Source organism: Bos mutus, chromosome 4 (assembly GCF_027580195.1).
Source record: "Bos mutus isolate GX-2022 chromosome 4, NWIPB_WYAK_1.1, whole genome shotgun sequence".
Classification (NCBI taxonomy): domain Eukaryota; kingdom Metazoa; phylum Chordata; class Mammalia; order Artiodactyla; family Bovidae; genus Bos; species Bos mutus.
In genome coordinates, this window is record NC_091620.1 from 15,546,469 (window position 1) to 15,566,423 (window position 19,955).

Sequence of the window (19,955 nt, forward strand, 5' to 3'; positions counted from 1 at the left end):
AAAATTAACTATGCTCTAAGTATCCAATGGAGGAAGGACACATTTTAAAAGTGTATATGGAAGGACTTCCCTGGTGGTGAAATGGTTAAGAGTTTGTGCTCCCAAACCAGGGGCCATGGGTTTGATCCCTAATCAGGGAACTAAGATCCCACATGCCACGGGGGTGCACCTGAATAATAAATAGATTTTTTTTAATGTGCATGTGGAAAATGTAGAGTTCGCCAAGGATTTATTGGTCACGTTAGCTGGAGCACATGGTGTCTGTAAAGGAAGAGGGAGGACAGAAAAGGATGAGACTGCAAAATCAACGCTTCCCACATACGGAGGAGGCAAGTGGTGCCAGGCTAAAAGATTTGAGAGTTTCTGTATAGGAGGTGGAAGGGGGAATTTGATGTGTATTTTTAAACAGAGGACAGAAAGTGAGGTTTAACAAAATCATGATTTCATAAGTAGATAGGAAAGTCTGACAACAGATAATATGTGTAGTTGCTTTAAAAGTAATCTCTGAGAGGTTAAAGTATTAAAAAATGGGTCTTAACTAAGGTGGAAATGCAGAGGAAGTACTGTGTACAAGAAGCATTGTAGAAAGTGTGGTCAGGGTCTAATGAATAACATTTTTATGAGACTGAGATTGCATGGAAACAATCAGATTAGAGTGTAGTTCTGAGCCTGGATGAAACGGACAGAAATATGCAAACAAAGGTTAGTTCGCACAGGTAAGTTTTATTTCCATGAATCTCTGGAGTTCGGATAGATATATAGACAGACAGACATAGACATGTTAAACTTTCAAGGAGGAAGAAGAGAAAAAAACATAAACTAAACATTGACTTCATCTACATTTAAGAATGGAAGAAAGAAGGGTAACAAACTCACATATACATACACGTGTGTGCACACACACACACATGGAAAAGTCAGAAAATTAATAGAAAAATCAAGACAGCATGATAACTCTGAACCTGAAGATACGGCTTCATGAGATAAAGATTATGCAACCATACAAAAGAACTTAGGGAAAACAAAAAGAAATAGAACAATTACATAACTGAATTTGGGTGATTTTTTTTCCTCATTTTTAATGTGTTTCTTTCCAGTTTGTCAATATGTAAGTAAATAGGATAATAAGGGAGAGAGATTTTTGGATCTTCTCTTTGCTGGACCCATGTAAATATTGTAGTAGTCTGGTTTTGAATATTGGGGTTATAGAACCTCATGTTTTGTTGTTGACTTTTAGCAACTTAGATGAAATGAAAATAGAAAATGTCACATTTAAAATTCCTTTTACACAGTAAGATTAATAGGTAAGGGACATGTATCTAAAATTGTTCTTTACCAATGAGTCATAAAACCAACAACCAGATTTTTTTTTTCCTCTAACAGTGGCTATTTATAGCATGATTTACATCAAGAGTTACCTTTGTCATATGGTCCCAGAAATTTTCTTTCTACTTTCTGTAGATTCTTAAATAAATTTTCCATTAATCGTGCATTGATCTAGCACAGTAATTGGGTCTAGAATATTTGTTTAATTTGCCACTATTTAACATATAAAATACTGGTGATGGATGGTATCATTATTAGTTATTTTTATCCTCTTCTTGCCTGGTGTGTATTTTACTGATCTGTATTTATAAATATCTATCTCTGAACTCGTCATATATGGGAGTATCTGCTTTTCACAAAAGCTCTGACAGGGGACAAACATAACTTTTTTTTAGTTACTCCACTGATAATCTATATTCTAAAAAACTGATCTTCATAAATAAGTTTATATAATCTACAACTCGTTTCTGGCTCTTTCATTGCATTGCTTTTTTATTCAAAATGTATATTATCTACATGTAAATTGTCCCATTGAATGTTGACCAGCCCACTCTGAGGATTGAGGACCTCATCTAATCTTTCACCTGGAAAGGCCATTGAAGGCTACATTTTGTTTAAGTGGTGGCTCAGATGGTAAAGAATCTGCCTGTAATGCAGGAGACTGGGGTTCCATCCCTGGGTCAGGAAGATCCCCTGGGGAATGGAATGGCAACCCACTCCAGTATTCTTGCCTGAAGAATTCCATGGACAGAGGAGCCTAGAGGGCTACAGTCCATGGGGTCGCAAAGAGACACAAATGAGCGACTAACACCTTACTTTCACCTGAGTTGAAGGTAAATCTGAAATAAAAATATCTAATTTGCATAAAAGTGTCACATATGTAGCTGCCTCAGCTCAGAGCAAAGAAAGTGAATAATAAACACAAACAAATAAAACGTTTTCAGGGAATAATAGGTGCTATAACAAAAATGAGATAACACAAAGGTGGAGAGTAAATTGTAGGGTAACATTATGGCATCACCAACTCGATGGACGTGAGTCTGAGTGAACTCCGGGAGTTGGTGATGGACAGGGAGGCCTGGCGTGCTGTGATTCATGGGGTCGCAGAGTCGGACACGACTGAGCGACTGAACTGAACTGAAAATTATATAAGTAGTAAAGAATGGATACTCAAACTCAAAAGGCTACACAGTATATTATTCCACAATATGACATTCTAGACATGGAAAAAAATATAGGAACAGAAAACACACACACTTAGCATTCATGCTTAGTCATCGCGCTCGATCATGTCAACCCTATGGACTCTAGCCCACCAGGCTCCACTTAACTTAAAAATGCTTTTGAGCACGTATCACATCTTTGGAACTATGCCAGGCAATGTAATACAGAGAAGAATAAGATTCAGCCCCTTCCTCTATGGAAGTCAGTCCGTCAATAACGTAGTGAAGTCTAAAGTGCAGAGAAAATGCCTGTGCATCTTGATACCATCCAGACTTCATCATGGTTCCTTGGGCATACAAAGCACTCATTAACAATACTGAATAAACGTTGCATTCATTGGCTTGAAAGTATCAGCAGCACATTCTGATGACATACTAGATATTCTACTTATTCTCTCCTTTGATTCTTACGACCACCTTGTAAGGGAAATTATTTTATAATTTCTGTTACACAGAAAGGAAACTCAACTTTACAAGATTATGTAACTTGCCGCAGATGACATAGCTGAGGGTGTCAAAGCTAGAATCCGAGTCCTGATCTGTGCGGCTTCAAAGTCCATTGTACATCTGCTGTGCTGTCTTACAAAGTGATTGAAAACATTTTTTCCCACTTATATTACCAAACATGCTTTCCTGTGATCTTACTCTAGTAATACACATAAGAAATAGTTTTGCATTGCTCATTCATTTTTTTCCACTCATCTACCAGACTACAAAATGTCAGCTATAACTTAATGAAATAACATGATATGCTTCTCTAAATAACAGAATGAACTGACATTTAATGTATTCCAGACAACATATTATGAGGGCTTCCCTCATAGCTCAGTTGGTAAATCATCTGCCTGCAGTGCAGGAGACCCAGGTTTGATTCCCGAGTTGGGAAGATCCCCAGGAGAAAGAAGTGGCAACCCACTCCAGTACTCTTGCCTGGAGAGTCCCATGGACAGAGGAGCCTGGCGGGCACAGTTCAGGGATCACAAGAGTTGGACACAACTTAGCAACTAAACCACCACCACCAGACAACACGTTAAATGTCATAACTCATTTTACTTTCAAAAAGAAATCATATAAATATCATTATAAGTCCCACTTTATGAATATAGTTTTAATGGTATAATAATAATAATTCCAATGCCTGGTCCTAAATTATATCCATTTTGACATTATCAGTTTTTAAGGTTAATATGTGAAAAAAGTATAAAACCTATAACTCCAAATTTTCCTTTATGTATGTTCTTTATAATTCACAGGAACAAGTTATCTTCTATAAAATTTTTTAAATTATTATTATTTAAATTGCATTTTTATTTACAATTTAATAAAATAATTTATAATTATTTACATTGTATCAATTTTTTAATAAATTGAAAAGTTAGAAAAACAAATCTAATCTGTGTTTCTGAGAGACCTGGAATACATTTAACAAATTCATAATATAAGCAGGTTGAGGATTCAAATTTAATTAATTATTCAACCAATCTACTTTTTTTGTGGAGGGTAAAAGATACTAGTCAAACCAATTGTAAAGCAATTCGTGATAACATAATTGCTTGACTTAGTCTTTTGTATTTCAAGCTATTTTTGCATACCAGGTGGAAAGGGCAGGGATTTTGAATTTCAACACCTCATTCTCTTTTTAATGGAGCAAAATAAGCATAAATGTAAACTTTGAAAAATATTTATGTAAATTATCAAAGTGGCTTTAAATTGTATCCATCATTTATGACTTGTGCTTGGGCCTGCTAAGTCCCTTCAGTCCCCATGGACTGTAGCCCACCCGGCTCTTCTGTCCGTGGGATTCTCCAGGCATGAATACTGGAGTGGGTTGCCATATCTTCCAAGGGGTCTTCCCACCAGGGACTGAACCCAGGTCTCCTGTGTCTCCTGCATTGCAGGCAGATTCTTTACCTGCTGAGCCATCAGGGAAGCCCTATGCAACTCTCTGCTGCTGCTGCTGCTGCTGCGTCACTTTAGTCGTGTCCAACTCTGTGCGACCCCACAGACAGCAGCCCACCAGGCTCCCCTGTCCCTGGGATTCTCCAGGCAAGAACACTGGAGTGGGTTGCCATTTCCTTCTCCAATGCATGAAACTGAAAAGTAAAAGAGAAGTCGCTCAGTCGTGTCCGACTCTATCGACCCCATGGTCTGCAGCCCACCAGGCTCCTCCATCCATGGGATTTTCTAGGCAAAAGTACTGGAGTGGGGTGCCATTGCCTTCTCTGATGCAACTCTCTAAACTCCATTAAATCCCAGTTCTCTATCCGATGCTCTGTCAGCACCTTGAATGTTTGTTTACTCAAGACATAAGCCATAATATTCTAGCAGCAGCATCCAGCTAACCTGTCAAAAGTCTGGCTATGAAATCCTTCAAAAGACTTCTGAATATGGTACCAATTCAAATCTTAAGGGTAGGATGCCAGTCCCAAGGATTATAGATTATTGAATTCCCTAGATGACTACACCCTATTCTTGTAGGGGCAGAAGTGTTTGTGTGGCATTTCCAGTGTAAACCAGAAATATCAACCATTTATTCTTTCAACTGCGGAGAAGGTGATGGCACCCCACTCCAGTACTCTTGCCTAGAAAATCTCATGGATGGAGGAACCTGGTAGGCTGCAATCCATGGGGTTGCTACCAGTCAGACGCAACTGAGCGACTTCACTTTCAATTTTCAATTTCATGCATTGGATAAGGAAATGGCAACCCACTCCAGTGTTCTTGACTGGAGAATCCCAGGGACGGGGGAGCCTGGTGGGCTGCCGTCTATGGGTCGCACAGAGTCGGACACGACTGAAGTGACTTAGCAGCGGCAGCAACGGCTTTCTTTCGTCTGAAAGAATGCTTGTGTTTATTTACCAAGCCTCTGACATTAATTGAAGGTAGTAATACATTAAGTGCTCAGAACAGCTGGCTCTTGTGGTTGGCCTTTTGATTCAAATTCTTAGTTGCTAACTAAGCAATCTTTCAGCATACTTAATTGTTAAATAACCAACAATGGACTCTTGTATTTCTGATTAGGCCATTTCAAGCTGTATATTAAAATTAAGCTGAGATGTATGTGTGTGTTTATAGACAATATAGCGAAATTTTAACACTTTGAATCTGTTCTGCTCTTAGTTGCCAATATTTATAGGACAGAGAAGTAAAAATAAATGAAATCTCACCTATCCAGATTGTGTAGAAAAATTCCCTCTGTGCTATTAGTTTAATAGTTGAGTTTCATTTCTGGTGTGTTTTCCTCATTTAGGCCGTGGGTTTTGTAGGTACAAAGCTCATGTGGACTCAGCACAATGCCTGAAACATAATTTGTCATTGCTGTTTAGTTGCTAAGTCGTGTCCGACCCTTTTGTGACTCCATGGACTGTAGCCTAGCCAGGCTTCTCTGTGCATGGGATTTCCCAGGCAAAGATACTGGCCTGGGTTGCCAATTTCTCCTCCAGTGGATCTTCCCACCCAGGGATCAAACCCGAGGCTCCTGTGGTGTCGTTTCCTGAATTGCAGACATAGTCTTTACTGCTGAGGCACATTGTAAACCTCCAAATAAATGAATATGGAAAGTTATTGAAAGTTCCTACTTCTACAACTTCAGTGGTCACTCCATGAGCTTTCCGCTCATTATAATATTTTTGTAGTGTTTAAATTGCTTTTTGTTTATGGTAGGAGTGATGTAACAACTAGGAAGTCTTTGTGGAGTTGTAAGAAACAAAACAGGGTTTCTCTGCATAGAATCACAAAATATTCAAGTCATTTATACTGTTAGGAGAGCTATATTATAAAAAGTGTTTTTGAGTTTTTATTTCACCATGGATGTAGAAATAAATCACCAATAACTTTGATTCAGCCTTGAAAATTATTTGTGAATCCAGAAACCACGTGTTTCTACTATTAATGAAAGAGAAATCCTCGAGAGAAATTTTTGGCAAAGAAACTGTTGACACAAGAGCTTTGGGTTAGTCCTGAGTCTTTCCTTATTTAGATAAAGACAAAATTTTGGCAGCCCATTGACTGTAAGATTTCAGTAGAGTCTTATTCTCTTTATGTCATCAAAACTTTAGTTTTCTAGATCTGTTTACTGTTAAACTGTCTTCTTTGTGTTGGATGTGTGTTCTAATAGTTCCAAGGGCAGATGGCATATAACCTTGAGACTAGAGAAAGTTTTATATTTTTAAAAATACATTGTAGAAATTGTTTTTATTCGCTTCATGTTGAAAACTAAATTTGCCCAATGTAGCTGATTTTGCTTAACACATTGTGACAATCCTTGACCATGACCACAGTGATCTAGCTATGATTAAGTAAATCTGATTTACTTAAACAGATTAAGAAGATTCGGTGGTTTCTCCAGAATTAAGAACATATATGATGTTCTTATGTTGCAAGTAAAGTATATAAGTACCTAACAAGTTAACTTTAAAACATAGTGTAAATTCTTATTTGTATAAAAATATAAAACATTGCACATGAAATAAAAATAGCATGCCTATTGTCTTTGTTTTTTCATCATGGTAATGCATATGTATGATAAAAAAAGCAAATTGTTTTTAAAGATTTACAACTAAAAGTAATATTGCCTCACTCATTCCAACCCCTTATGCCCACTCTCTAGGGACCATCTTGCAGTTCTGCTATCCTTATAATGAATGCATCCATATTTATAAATGATAAACTATTTGCATTTTCTTGATATTTTAGTTTAAAATATTTTCAACTGACTTCTATTTCTTCCACCTCTCTGCAAAACTTGTAAATATGCTTATATCAAACTTTCACAATCTCACAATGATATATCATTGTGATACTATATTTTTACATTGGAACCCAAAGTATTAAAAAATGATCATATTTCCTTATGAATACTCTCTTTTCTTGGAGTTAAAGCTTAGTTTTCTATTAGTACCTATTTATTTCTAAAGTCTCCATCAAAATATTGTGTCCTCCCAGTATAATGAAATTTGTTAAATAACTTATCAGTATAAATATATATGTGTGTGTGTGTGTGTGTGTGTGTGTGTGTGTGTGCGCGCGCGCGTGCGCACACATGAGCTAAGTCACTTCAGTAGTGTCTGACTCTTTGTGACTCTATGGACCTTAACCTGCCAGGCTTCTCTGTCCGTGGGATTCTCCAGGCAAGGATATTGGAGTGGATTACCATGTCTGCTTCCAGGGAATTTTCCCAGCCCAAGCATGGAACCCACATCTCATGTATCCTGCAATGGCAGGTGGGTTCTTTACCACTAGTGCCACCTACCAGGACCAAGCCCCGTGCCCCAACCAGTGGGCAACTTCCTTTAGTTCAAAAGAGGAAAACTTTCTTAGCTTGGGTAAGGAGGCCTGGTCCCTCACCTAGCAGTTGCCCTAGGTGAGAAAGGGAGAGTGATGATTGGATGCTGTTCTTCAGGGAAAAGACTGCAGGGGAAAATAATAATAATAATAATGTATGTGTAGTCTTTTCCCTGAAGACCTACCTTGGGTAATCACTCTCTCTTTCTTGCCTAGGCCAACTGCCAGGTGAGGGAGCAGGCTTCCGTATGCAAGTTGAGAGAAGTCTTCTCTTTTGAGCTAAAGGAAGTTGCCTACTGGTTGGGGCGGGGCCTGGTCCCAGTAGGTGATATGTGGGGTTTTCCAAGAAGGCAAACCGGGTGCATTAGGAGACCAAAGGGTGTGTTTTGTGGCTTCAGGTGCACTGGGGCAAGTAACATGGGCTCCACGGTGTGAGCGGCAGGCAGACACCAGCCTGGGACGCACTGAACCTCACGGGCCCTGAGAACAGAAGAACTTGGCCTCAGACTCACAGGTTCAGGGAGCACCCGTCCCAGAAGAAGCTCAATCTCACGGGGTCTTTACAGAGGAAGTCCAATCTTGTGGGATCTCAGCAGAGCTTGGGGAGCTCGCAGGGAATCGATGAGAAACCCTTGAGACCCTCCTCCCTGAATGTCTATACGGAGTGCTCCTCTCACCTGCTATCAAGCAAACACTCCTCCTGAGGCCTCCTCACGCCTCCAAATCAGAGTTGCAGTGCAGCCTGGCCAGGTATTTATACACCGGTATAGTTTTGTATAAGTATTCATTTATTTTCCTCTGAAATGGCCTCCCTGTAGACCACCATCCGCCCGCTCCTATCTGGACTGGCAATTCCTAGATTTTTCTCTACTATCATCCTGAGCATTCCCTTCACGTCTGTGAAATTTCTGAAGCAGTGTTGGTTGGACTCATGTCCCAAATTTTAGGTCATCCATAGTCTTTTTGGACTCATTTTCTCTTTCAGCGGGTACATTCTTCAGCAGTCAAAAAAAAAAATTCTCACAAAGTAAAAATTTTGAAGTCTTCCATTCAAAGAAGAAATCTTCCATCTTAGGCTTGTTTGGATAAGTCTGATTGCTGAGCTGTGGAAACTGAGTAGGGCTGGGAGGGGTTGCCTTCCTCACTGTGTCTGGCGTCTCAGGTCCAGATTTTTCCCATCCACTCTAGAAAGTAAGGCTCCATCTTCTACCATAGAGAGGTAGTGGGGTGGGTGGTTGTACAGAGTGTCAAGGGAACTGTGTATCTTCTAACTATCTCATACCCGGAATTTCAATCTTTGTTTTTTTTCCCTGGTCTCATGGACACCTTGACTTTCAGAGCTTCTTGTAGCCTTGACTCCTGAGTTCTGCAAATTTACCAGGGTTTTTCAATGCAAATAGACCCTGCTCTCCATCCTTCACCACCCACTCTTACAACCCAAAGCTGACCTTTCCAGTTTAGCTTTCTCCGCTCTGCTCAACCAACTAGCACTCACTCTACTTTCCAGGATCTATTGTGTGAACCTCTTTCTGTCCTGTTGTCTCTGCAACAGTTTTGGTCTCTGTATCTATTTTTGTCTTTAAAGGAAATGCTTCATTGTTAGTGGAATTTCATGAACCATCCATGGGTTCTGTAACTTCCCTTCAAAACCAGGTGATATCACTTGACAAGTAAGTCCCTACACTTTTCATTGGCTGAACACTATTCAACTGTACTGCTTTTCCATAATATTTTAAAGGAAAAAAAAAATCCTGCCATTAGTATTTAATTGCACTTTTAGTACTCTTACCTGGAGAATTCCATGGACAGAGGAGCCTGGTAGGCTACAGTATATTTCAACAGTTGTCCATAAAATCATTTGTACTATCTTCTAAGCACTATTCTTGTAGGTATGTTAACATACCAAAATGTTTAGCTGTGTAGTTATGTGTGATGGGTTCAAAGGTTCTTTTACCTCGTGATTTAACTATTCTGTAATTTCCAAGTTTTCAGCAGTGGATATATATTTACATATAGAATTTTAAAGAGAAAAAATATACAACTCAATTTTTAAACTATTTTTAGCTGCCAAAAAACAGCCATTACTTTAACTGACTTGTGATTGAATCAGTTTCAGTGCTGGGAAGAGAGGGCTTTTAAATCGATAATTGGTCATTTCCAAGCTCTGCCTCTTACTGAATGAAGAGAGATATATAGAGCATCAGTGTGCAATACCACATGAGCTTTGACATTGACCATACAACTTCATGATCATCATCCTTCTAGAATTTAATTCACTCAGAGCAAAATAAATAACAATCAGTAGACTAAACAGACCATTTTCCAATGTGACATTAATGGTGAAAGTCTAAGAATGTTTTAGACATGTGTATCAGGGTGTTTATGGCAGTTCTGTAAAAATCAAGAAAAGCTACATTTAATTCCTTTGAAAATGATGTTCAGGAACTTCTCTAAAATTGTCTCATGTCAAGAGGTTTTAAAAGGTGAGAGTCAACTGCTAAAACTTGTCATGTATAATATCATATATGAAATGAATCGCCAGTCCAGGTTCGATGCAGGATACAGGATGCTTGGGGCTGGTGCACTGGGATGACCCAGAGGGATGGTACGGGGAGGGAAAAGGTAGAGGGGTTCAGGATGGGGAACATGGGTGTGGTGGATTCATGTTGATGTACAGCAAAACCAATACAATATTGTAAAGTAATTAGCCTCCAATTAAAATAAATAAATTTATATTAAAAAACAACAACAACAAAATGATGCATATTTTAAAGTTTAGGTTAGTCCCATAAGAATTTTAGTTTAGGTTAGTCTCATAAGCTTCAGGGTTTATTTCTATTTAGGAAAAGCAGTTTGGTTGTGTGTAAATGGACAATGGCAGATTTTCCTTAGAGCTGTATTTCTTTGAGTATTTGGGTTTATAGTGCGTGGCCAGGGTGAGATTACCAAAACTGGTGGTAAATTATCCCAAGCCTGTCCTTGAAATTGCCACTGGCTATCCCTATTTCGAGTTTACTAAAAGTGTACAGGCAAAGAAAGAAAGTGAAGTCGCTCAGTCGTGTCCACCTCTTTGCCATCCCATGGACTGTGGTCTACCAGGCTTCTCTGTCCATGGGATTTTCCAGGCAAGAGTACTGGAGTGGGGTGCCATTTCTTTCTCTAGGGGATCTTCCTGACTCAGGGATCGAACCCAGATCTCCTGCACTACAGGCAGACGCTTTACCCTCTGAGCCACCAGGGAAGCCCAGGCAAAGAGAGGATGTTAAAATGGTGTAATTATGTATATACATATGACATACATAAATATAATTACATTAAAACTATATTGCTCTATATGTATTATATACTATGTATCATTTATATATAGCACTTCTTCAGTATATTGTGTTTCAGCACCTGAGAATGCTGTCCTTCATTGTTGTTCAGTAACTAAGTTATACGTGACTCTTTGCAACCCCATGGAATGTAGCCTGCCAGGCTCCTCTGTCCTGCATTGTCTCTTGGAATTTTCTCAAATTCATGTCTACTGAGTTGGTGATGCTATCTAACCATCTCATTCTCTGCCACCCTCTTCTCCTTTTGCCTTCAATCTTTCCCAGCATCAGGATCTGTTCCGATGAGTTGGCTCTTCACACCAGGTGGCCACAGTATTGGAACTTCAGCTTCAGTATCAGTCCTTCCAGTGAATATCTAGGGTTGATTTCCTTTACTGGTTTGATCTCCTTGCACTCCAGGGGACTCTCAAGAGTCTTCTCCAGCACAAGTTTGAAAGCATCAATTCCTTGGTGCTCAGCCTTTTTTGTGGTCCACCTCTCACACCCATAGATGAAAACTGAACAAATCCAAATCCCTCTCTTCCTCATCTGTGTCATCATCAATAATTTTCCATTAGTGCTTTTTTGCGTATTTGTTCATTTTAAACCATAAATTCTGTTTACTGTAGAGTCTTTTGCTTGTATTTTGCTAATTCTCTTTTACATGTAAAATTATTTTGCTTTGTAGTCTTCCAAAGCATTTTTGAAACTTAGCATACTAATTTTACTTTTATTATATTCCTCATTAGCTCATCAGCTTCTTGAGGGTCAGCAACTTAGGGAATTATCTTTTGTCCTTCATCTCCAAGATAGCATCTTATTCACTCCTTCACCAAATATTTGTGGAGCTTTGCCGGGAGCCGGCATATTGCATATTGCATATTGCATATTGAGTGCAGCACTTTCCACAGCATCATCTTTCAGGATCTGGAATAGCTCAACTGGAATTCTATCACTGCCCGGAGCCAGCGTGAGGAACTCCGCCCATGGCAAAGGTCATGAGGAAGGAGGCTCGGCATACGCAATACGCAATACGCAAAGGCGGGATCGAGCCTCAGGAGTCCCCCTGGAAATTCTCGAGCATCTACCCCCAAAACCAGAGTCTGCCTACTTTCTGCTTTGTGCTCTCACCTACACCTCTGACTTTACGGGGGGCTGTCCCCCACTACCCCTCTCTGAAAAGAGAGTTAGATTACAGCTCTAGTTAATAATTCCTGGGTGTGACAGTGTTTCAACCAACAAACTCCTTTGGAAATCCTCTAGCCTGCCTGAATAGGTTTTTCCGGCCACATGTGATTGTTCAGAGCCACCCAACTGTGAGAGGCAGGAGATGTTCTAAACTGTCTAAACACAGATTCCTTTGAGTAGTTAAAAGATTGATTAGAAATTGTATTGGTGAAGCCAATTGTTGGGCCAATGTTTGCTGCTAAGTCTCCACCCCTTACCTACTGTGTCCTTGGCAGTGTATTGATTGATATAATGGGTGTATAGAAATGTAAGTAGTAGCCTCAATGTTTGTAACCTTGGACCCTTGAGTTAATTCTTTTCTTGATTGAGCCCACCTCACCTTTGCCCTATAGGAATGCAACTTTATCCAATGCTTTTTTGGAGGCTGGCACCTGACTTTAGAAAAATCACCTTTAGAGAAAAGTAAGTTTCTTAAAATGTTAACAGGCCTCCTGGCCAGAAGATGATGTAAATCACCTAAACTTTTGCATATGAAAAGTTTGAAAGCCTGGCTTCGATTAGGATCAGGAACTGCTGTCCTTGCATGACTCTACCCCTTCCCCCATTATCCTCTACGCACAACTTAAGGTATAAAACTACTTTGGAAGATAAAGTACGCCTTTTTGTTCACCGAAATTTGGTCTCCCCATGTCGTTCTTTCTTTCACCTTCTGGCTGAACTTTTCCTCTGAGGCGGGGAAGCTCGTCAAGCCTACTAATTTTGCCTGGCCTTCTAAGATCTGACCGGGGAGGCCTTAGTGTCTCCTCTCCTTTGGGAGAACGAGAGGACGCCTGCGGCCTTTGTAGGTGACATAAATTCCCTGCTTTGGAATTTTACTCGGCCTCTTTTCTTCACCGAATTTCTTTGCTGAGCTATCCTTATGTCACCACTCTTTATATCCTTAATAAACGTTTAATTAAGCAGTTGTTTTCTGATCTCGCTGACGCCGTCCCCACTTCGAATTCCCTGGATCCACCAGGGCTGGACCCCGGCAGAGCTTCCTATATATCAGACCATGATTTAGACATTGATAGTCTCAGAAATATGACAGTTCTGACAAAAGATTACTGGAGGCAAATTTACGAATTCATTATTGTCCTACCTAAGCTGAGTGCAGAAAGAGGATGCCAGTGGAGACTAGATTTCACTGTAAGACAAATGGGAACAAGATTTACAAAAATGTATAATTTTGAAATGTACCAAGGAGGTCAAACATTTAGCATTAACAGCACAGGAAATGATAGAAAACAAATTCTAGATATTGACTAAAGAAGAGACACACCATCAACTACATACGCACCCCGAAATGAGAAAAAATACATATTTTCCACACGTGAGTAGTATTGGTAAGCCTATGCAAGCACTGGTCCATAGTTTTGTTCCTTGCTTTGCAGTCTAGCTCAGAAATTCACCATGGGAGTTTGTTTTGAATTCTTCTCTGTGGCTCATTCTCCACTTGGAGAATACATTCATCCATTTGTCCACAATTCTTGGAAGCAGACAAAACATTCAATATCTCAAATATGTCTACAGCAAAATCAAAATTGTCTCTCATCCATTTTTGAGCAACACATAAGTAACAAAAAAAATATATTAAAAGTTTACTCTTTTTCTCTTCTTTCTCTGAACTCTCTCTTCTGGTGAAAATTATAGCTTGAAAAGATTGTCTATTTAGTAGCACTGTAATAGCTGTTGGAATGTGATTGTCATTTACCTCCCATAAGTTCAGCGTTCCCATGAGAAAGAGAACCTTTTTGGATTTCTAGATGTTCTTTTTCTTTGTGATACTCAATTTGTAACCCCTTGGATTTTTAATGTGCCTGCAATAAAAGGAGCTGAGGACCTTAAGTGCATCCCAATTTTACGGTTACAGACTCCAGACTGAGTAGGCAAAATGTTTCCTTTTGAGCAGAACTTGGTGATTTTAGTACCTGGAGAAAAATTGAATCGACTTAGGAAAAATGAAAGCCCAAGGGAAACCAAAATACATTAAAGATTATACTTTTCAATACTTTGAAATTCTTCCTTAACCTGCCATAAATAAGATTTTTTTCCCCTAGTTTTTGACATTTTTGTTTCCAACTCTTTTAAATTCCTGTGGATATTATTGGCTTATTGAAATCTCACAGGACTGATGCTTGCTGCAGACTTTGAAGTGTTGCCAAACTAACTCTGAGATCTGGTTTATTTTACAGAAAATATAGTGTTTTAATGCAATTACTAATTTGTAAACCCAGAAAACAGTAATAGAGCTCACCATTGCTGGAGTGTGAGAATTTTCTCCCTCTATATTATATGTTTTTAAAATTCAATCTTTCATTATGTCATTGAAAAAAGAAAGTGTATTATATTTTTTCTCCTTCCTTTTAAAAGATAGAAGGGGGAAATCCTAATCAAGTGAATATATGTGTGTCTGATAGCACCATAAACATAATGTTGGGAAGCCATTCTCCCATTATTCTGTTGCCCAAACTGTGGTTTGAAAGAAATTAAGCACCAGATATTGTAAAGGTCTTCTTTGCTCAACTTTTTTTTTTTTTTAATCAATAGAACACTGTTACTCTTTTTATTTAATTTTTTTTGCCATACTGCATGGCACAGGGATTGAACTCATGCCTTCTGCAGAGGAAATTCAGAGTCCTAACCACTGGACTGCAAAGAAAGTCTCTTTTTCTTAACTGTTTGCATCACATTTACTTAGAATCTCAACAATTTCTGGTAGTCACATCATATTTTTCAGTTGTCATTTTCTTATGCTAGTTGGCCTAACAGTGTCCTTTGTATGTCCTTAGGGTAGGGAACAAAGGTCTGCAGCTGTTATTCCTTTGTAATTTACCCTCTCCCCAAGTTTACAGATATGACAAGTATCCATGTCATAGAAAAGGACCTACCAGGGTTTGGTATTTGTCTTGATTTTAAAATGGCAGTTCATCATAATACTTTTTCTTTGTTTGTTTTGGTCTAGAGCTAGAAAGTGACAATTTTAAAATACCATTTTCAGTTGTCATTACATTAGTGAAATGCTGATAGCTTCCCCAGCTGTGGTGTCATTAGTTGGCATCATCTGAAATGAGGTAGGATAATTTTGAAAGTGGAGAGTGAAAAAGTTGGCTTAAAGCTCAACATTCAGAAAACGAAGATCATGGCATCCAGTTCCACCACTTCATGGGAAATAGATGGGGAAACAGTGGAAACAGTGTCAGACTTTATTTTTCTGGGCTCCAAAATCACTACAGATGGTGACTGCAGCCATGAAATTAAAAGACACTTACTCCTTGGAAGGAAAGTTATGACCAGACTAGATAGCATATTCAAAAGCAGAGACATTACTTTGCCAACAAAGGTTCGTCTAGTCAAGGCTATGGTTTTTCCTGTGGTCATGTATGGATGTGAGAGTTGGACTATGAAGAAGGCTGAGCGCCAAAGAATTGATGCCTTTGAACTGTGGTGTTGGAGAAGACTCTTGAGAGTCCCTTGGACTGCAAGGAGATCCAACCAGTCCATTCTGAAGGAGATCAGCCCTGGGATTTCTTTGGAAGGAATGATGCTAAAGCTGAAGCTCCAGTACTTTGGCCACCTCATGCAAAGAGTTGACTCATTGGAAAGGACTCTGATGCTGGGAGGGATTGGGGGCAGGAGGAGAAGGGGACGACAGAGGATGAGATGGTTGGATGGCATCACTGACTTGATGGACGTGAGTCTGAGTGAACTCCGGGAGTTGGTGATGGACAGGGAGGCCTGGCGTGCTACGATTCATGGGGTCACAAAGAGTCGGACACGACTGAGCGACTGATCTGATCTGATCTGAATTTAGATTTAATTTATTTCTCTTTTGTTTAAAATCATTAATTTTATTTTCTGTTTAAAATCTTCCATTGATATTCCAAATGATTTTTAACTGTGCATGGAAGTTTAGAAAGAGGACTATAAAAAAAGGAAAAAATATACATTTCTTTCCACTTAATTAGCTCATTTTCAATGACTTTTTTTCAAGATTAGTCAAGAATTTAGTTTTCTTTCAATAAATGATGTTTTATATACAATTTATGAGATTCAAAACTGACTATCCATTTCAGAGATTTGAAGTCAAACTTTTCATTTGCTCTTTCTGTAAAAGAGAGTGTTAACAGGTCACCTCCGTATGGGTGCCAAAATACGTTTTAAAAAATGATGATGTTTTAGTTTTTCCTTAGGTTTTATCATTTTAATTTTGACATTCATCATTTGCACCTTCTCTATTAAGTATTTGATTAAAAGTAAATCAACTAACAAAGCTTGTCACCTGGACAACTTCCTTGTCAGCAAGCATTGACAATGATGAACATTTTGAAGCTCTTCTTACAAATCTCCTAGCCATATTTTAATCAGTGCGCTTTAGGAACATGCTCACCAAGCTGTTGTGATATTCTTGTCAGTAGTCTCTGATCTATCCACGAAAGCCTCCTAGAAAAGGTGATAACTGAACTAAAAATTAATGAATGAGATTTTGAGGCTGGAGTTTATGGAGTGGAAGTGGAACTGGTGTGATCACCAAGAGGCCAAATTAGCTAGAAACAGTAAAGGTTAGTCAGAATTTTAGAAGATGACATCAAAGAGATGGGGGCAGGATTTGGAGACCACACAGAGTTTTATAGACTGTGGTGGAGGTTTGTATTTTATTCTGTGCATGATGAAAAGTCATTGGAGATTTATTTTACTCTGTCATTTACATAGGCTTCCCTGGTGGCTCAGATGGTAAAGAACCTACTGGCAATGTAGGAGACCCGGGTTAGCTCATTTACTTATTTATTGATGAGAAGGAAAGGCATGATCTGAGAAGTGTACATGTTCTTAGTCTTGTCTGTCTCTTTGTGACCTCATGGACTGTAGCCTGCCAGGCTCCTCTGTCCATGAAATTTTCCAGGCAAGAATACTAGAGTGGGTTATCATTTCCTAGTCAAGGGGATCTTCCTGACCCAGGGATCAAACCTGCATCTCTTGAGTCTCCTGCATTGGCAGGTGGATTCTTTTACCACTAAGCCACCTAGGAATTTAACCCGATCTGACTTTTGATTAAGGCATTCAAGTTAGGAACTATGTGAAAATATTCTGTAGGATTTCAAGGATGGCAGCATTGAGTAAGTTTCGATAGTCAAGTGAGAGATGATGGCTTTTCACACTAAGATGGTAGCATCTTAGTGGCAAGTAAGTAGTGGTAAGTAGTAGTCATTCTGATTCAGCAATAAGGGCCAATGGGATAAACAAAAGTGTTAAATTAAAAAAAAAATAGCTCATTTTTAAAAACTATAGATTTTCTATAAGAAAGTCAATCAAAACAGCTAACAATGAATGAAGAAAGAAGTACCAAAAGAAATAAACCAGGATTCAGACAAAATTGAATTTAAAATATAAAGCCTTATTCAGTTCAGTTCAGTTCAGTCGCTCAGTCGTGTCCAACTCTTTGTGACCCCATGAATCGCAGCACTCCAGGCCTCCCTGTCCATCACCAACTCCCGGAGTTCACTCAGCCTCACATCCATGGAGTCAGTGATGCCATCCAGCCATCTCATCCTCTGTCGTCCCCTTCTCCTCCTGCTCCCAATCCCTCCCAGCATCAGAGTCCTTTCCAATGAGTCAACTCTTCGCATGAGGTGGCCAAAGTACTGGAGTTTCAGCTTTAGCATCATTCCTTCCAAAGAAATCCCAGGGCTGATCTCCTTCAGAATGGACTGGTTGGATCTCCTTGCAGTCCAAGGGACTCTCAAGAGTCTTGCCCAACACCACAGTTCAAAAGCATCAATTCTTTGGCGCTCAGCCTTCTTCACAGTCCAACTCTCACATCCATACATGACCACAGGAAAAACCATAGCCTTGACTAGATGGACCTTTGTTAAGGAGCAATAACAAGAGTTGAAGATGACGAGTGAAATATACAATAAAGTACCATTAACTCATATGTGCCAGGAGCTCCTAGAAGTACAAAGAGGATGTAGAAAGTTTAATAAACTTCTCCTAGGACATACTGTTTTGTTTTTGTTTTTGTTTTTCCTATCCAAGTAAAATACACCAAATGCTCAACCAAAAACCTAGGAACCCCTATCACTCTTTTCCTCCCCTCCCACTTCCATTTCTTTATTAAGGCTTGCTGGTTCAACCGTCAAATTGAATCTTAAATGATTCCACTTTATCTCCATCTCTAACAAGCTAGTTGAAGACAATATCATGTTTCATCTGAACTTCATTTCCTACAAACTGTTCTTTCTTTTTTATATTTTGAACACCCAGTTATACCTTATCTCCATAATAGCTTGAATAATCTTTTGAAAGCATTAATCATTCCATGTCAAATCTCAATGACTTATTTCACTTAGAATAAAATCCATAAATTTACAATGACTTATAATTTTCTGCAAGATCTTGTTTTTTTTTTTTTTTTTAAGATCTTGTTCTTTCTGTAATTTCAGTCATATATATTGGCAGCCTCCCCCATATAGGAATAAAGGAAAAACAAAAAAAAAAACATTTTAAAAAGTAAAAAGTATTAATCCTCAAGAACAAAGAGAATAGCTAATAAATATTAGCTAGTGAGTTCAACAAAGTTTTTATATGAAATATTGGCATTTGTTTCTATTGCATTATCTGAATTTGTGTATCAGTTCAGTTCAGTTCAGTCGCTCAGTTGTGTCGGACTCTTTGCGACCCCATGAATCGCAGCACGCCACACCTCCCTGTCCATCACCAACTCCCAGAGTTCACTCAAACTCATGTCCATCGAGTTGGTGATGCCATCCAGCCATCTCATCCTCTGTCATCCCCTTCTCCTCCTGCCCCCAGACCCTCCCAGCATCAGAGTCTTTTCCAATGAGTCAACTCTTCGCATGAGGTGGCCAAAGTATTGGAGTTTCAGCTTTAGCATCATTCCTTCCAAAGAACACCCAAGACTGATCTCCTTTAGAATGGACTGGTTGGAAAATTTGTATTATATTGTATTATAATCACAATATACATTTATTTATATTATATTTAAATTATAAATTTAAATTTATAATTTTTAAGTTATATGTTATATTATATGCACATTATATTTAATTATGATATACTTTATACTATATTTTTCTTATAATTCTATTTATGACTGATTTAACTTAGCAGATAACATTTCAGCAACAGTGACGATGGGGCTGAACACTGACAGACTGATAGACTTGGTCCTGTTTCCTTGCTTCTCCCCTCCCCCACTTTCCTGTTCTCCTCCGCCTCTGAAACTTAGGATTTGGAGACACAGGTAGAAGACAGGGGTAAGGATGAGGCTGAATATTGTTGTATTGATTCAAAGTAATCTATATGGATGTCAATGTATAGATATAGATATACTGCAAGGTGCCAAGGAGTTGCAAGAAGTTCAGGACAATGTTCAAGAGAACCAATTTCCATGATTGTTGTTGTTGTTCCTTCTCTCAGTAGTCTCCCACTCTTTGCAACTCCATGGACTGCAGCTCATCAGGCTTCCCTGTCCATCACCATCTTCTGGAGTTTGCTCAAACTCCTGTCCACTGAGTCAGTGAAGAATGTGATTGAAGGACAGGACATAATTCAAAGAATC

General features: G+C 38.9%; 1 protein-coding gene across 1 annotated transcript in view; it reads left to right on the forward strand.

Moving 5' to 3' along the window:
- CNTNAP2 (contactin associated protein 2) overlaps positions 1–19,955 on the forward strand; it is a 2,330,533-nt gene that overhangs the window by 830,447 nt on the left and 1,480,131 nt on the right. The gene's annotated exons all lie outside the window — the stretch shown is intronic.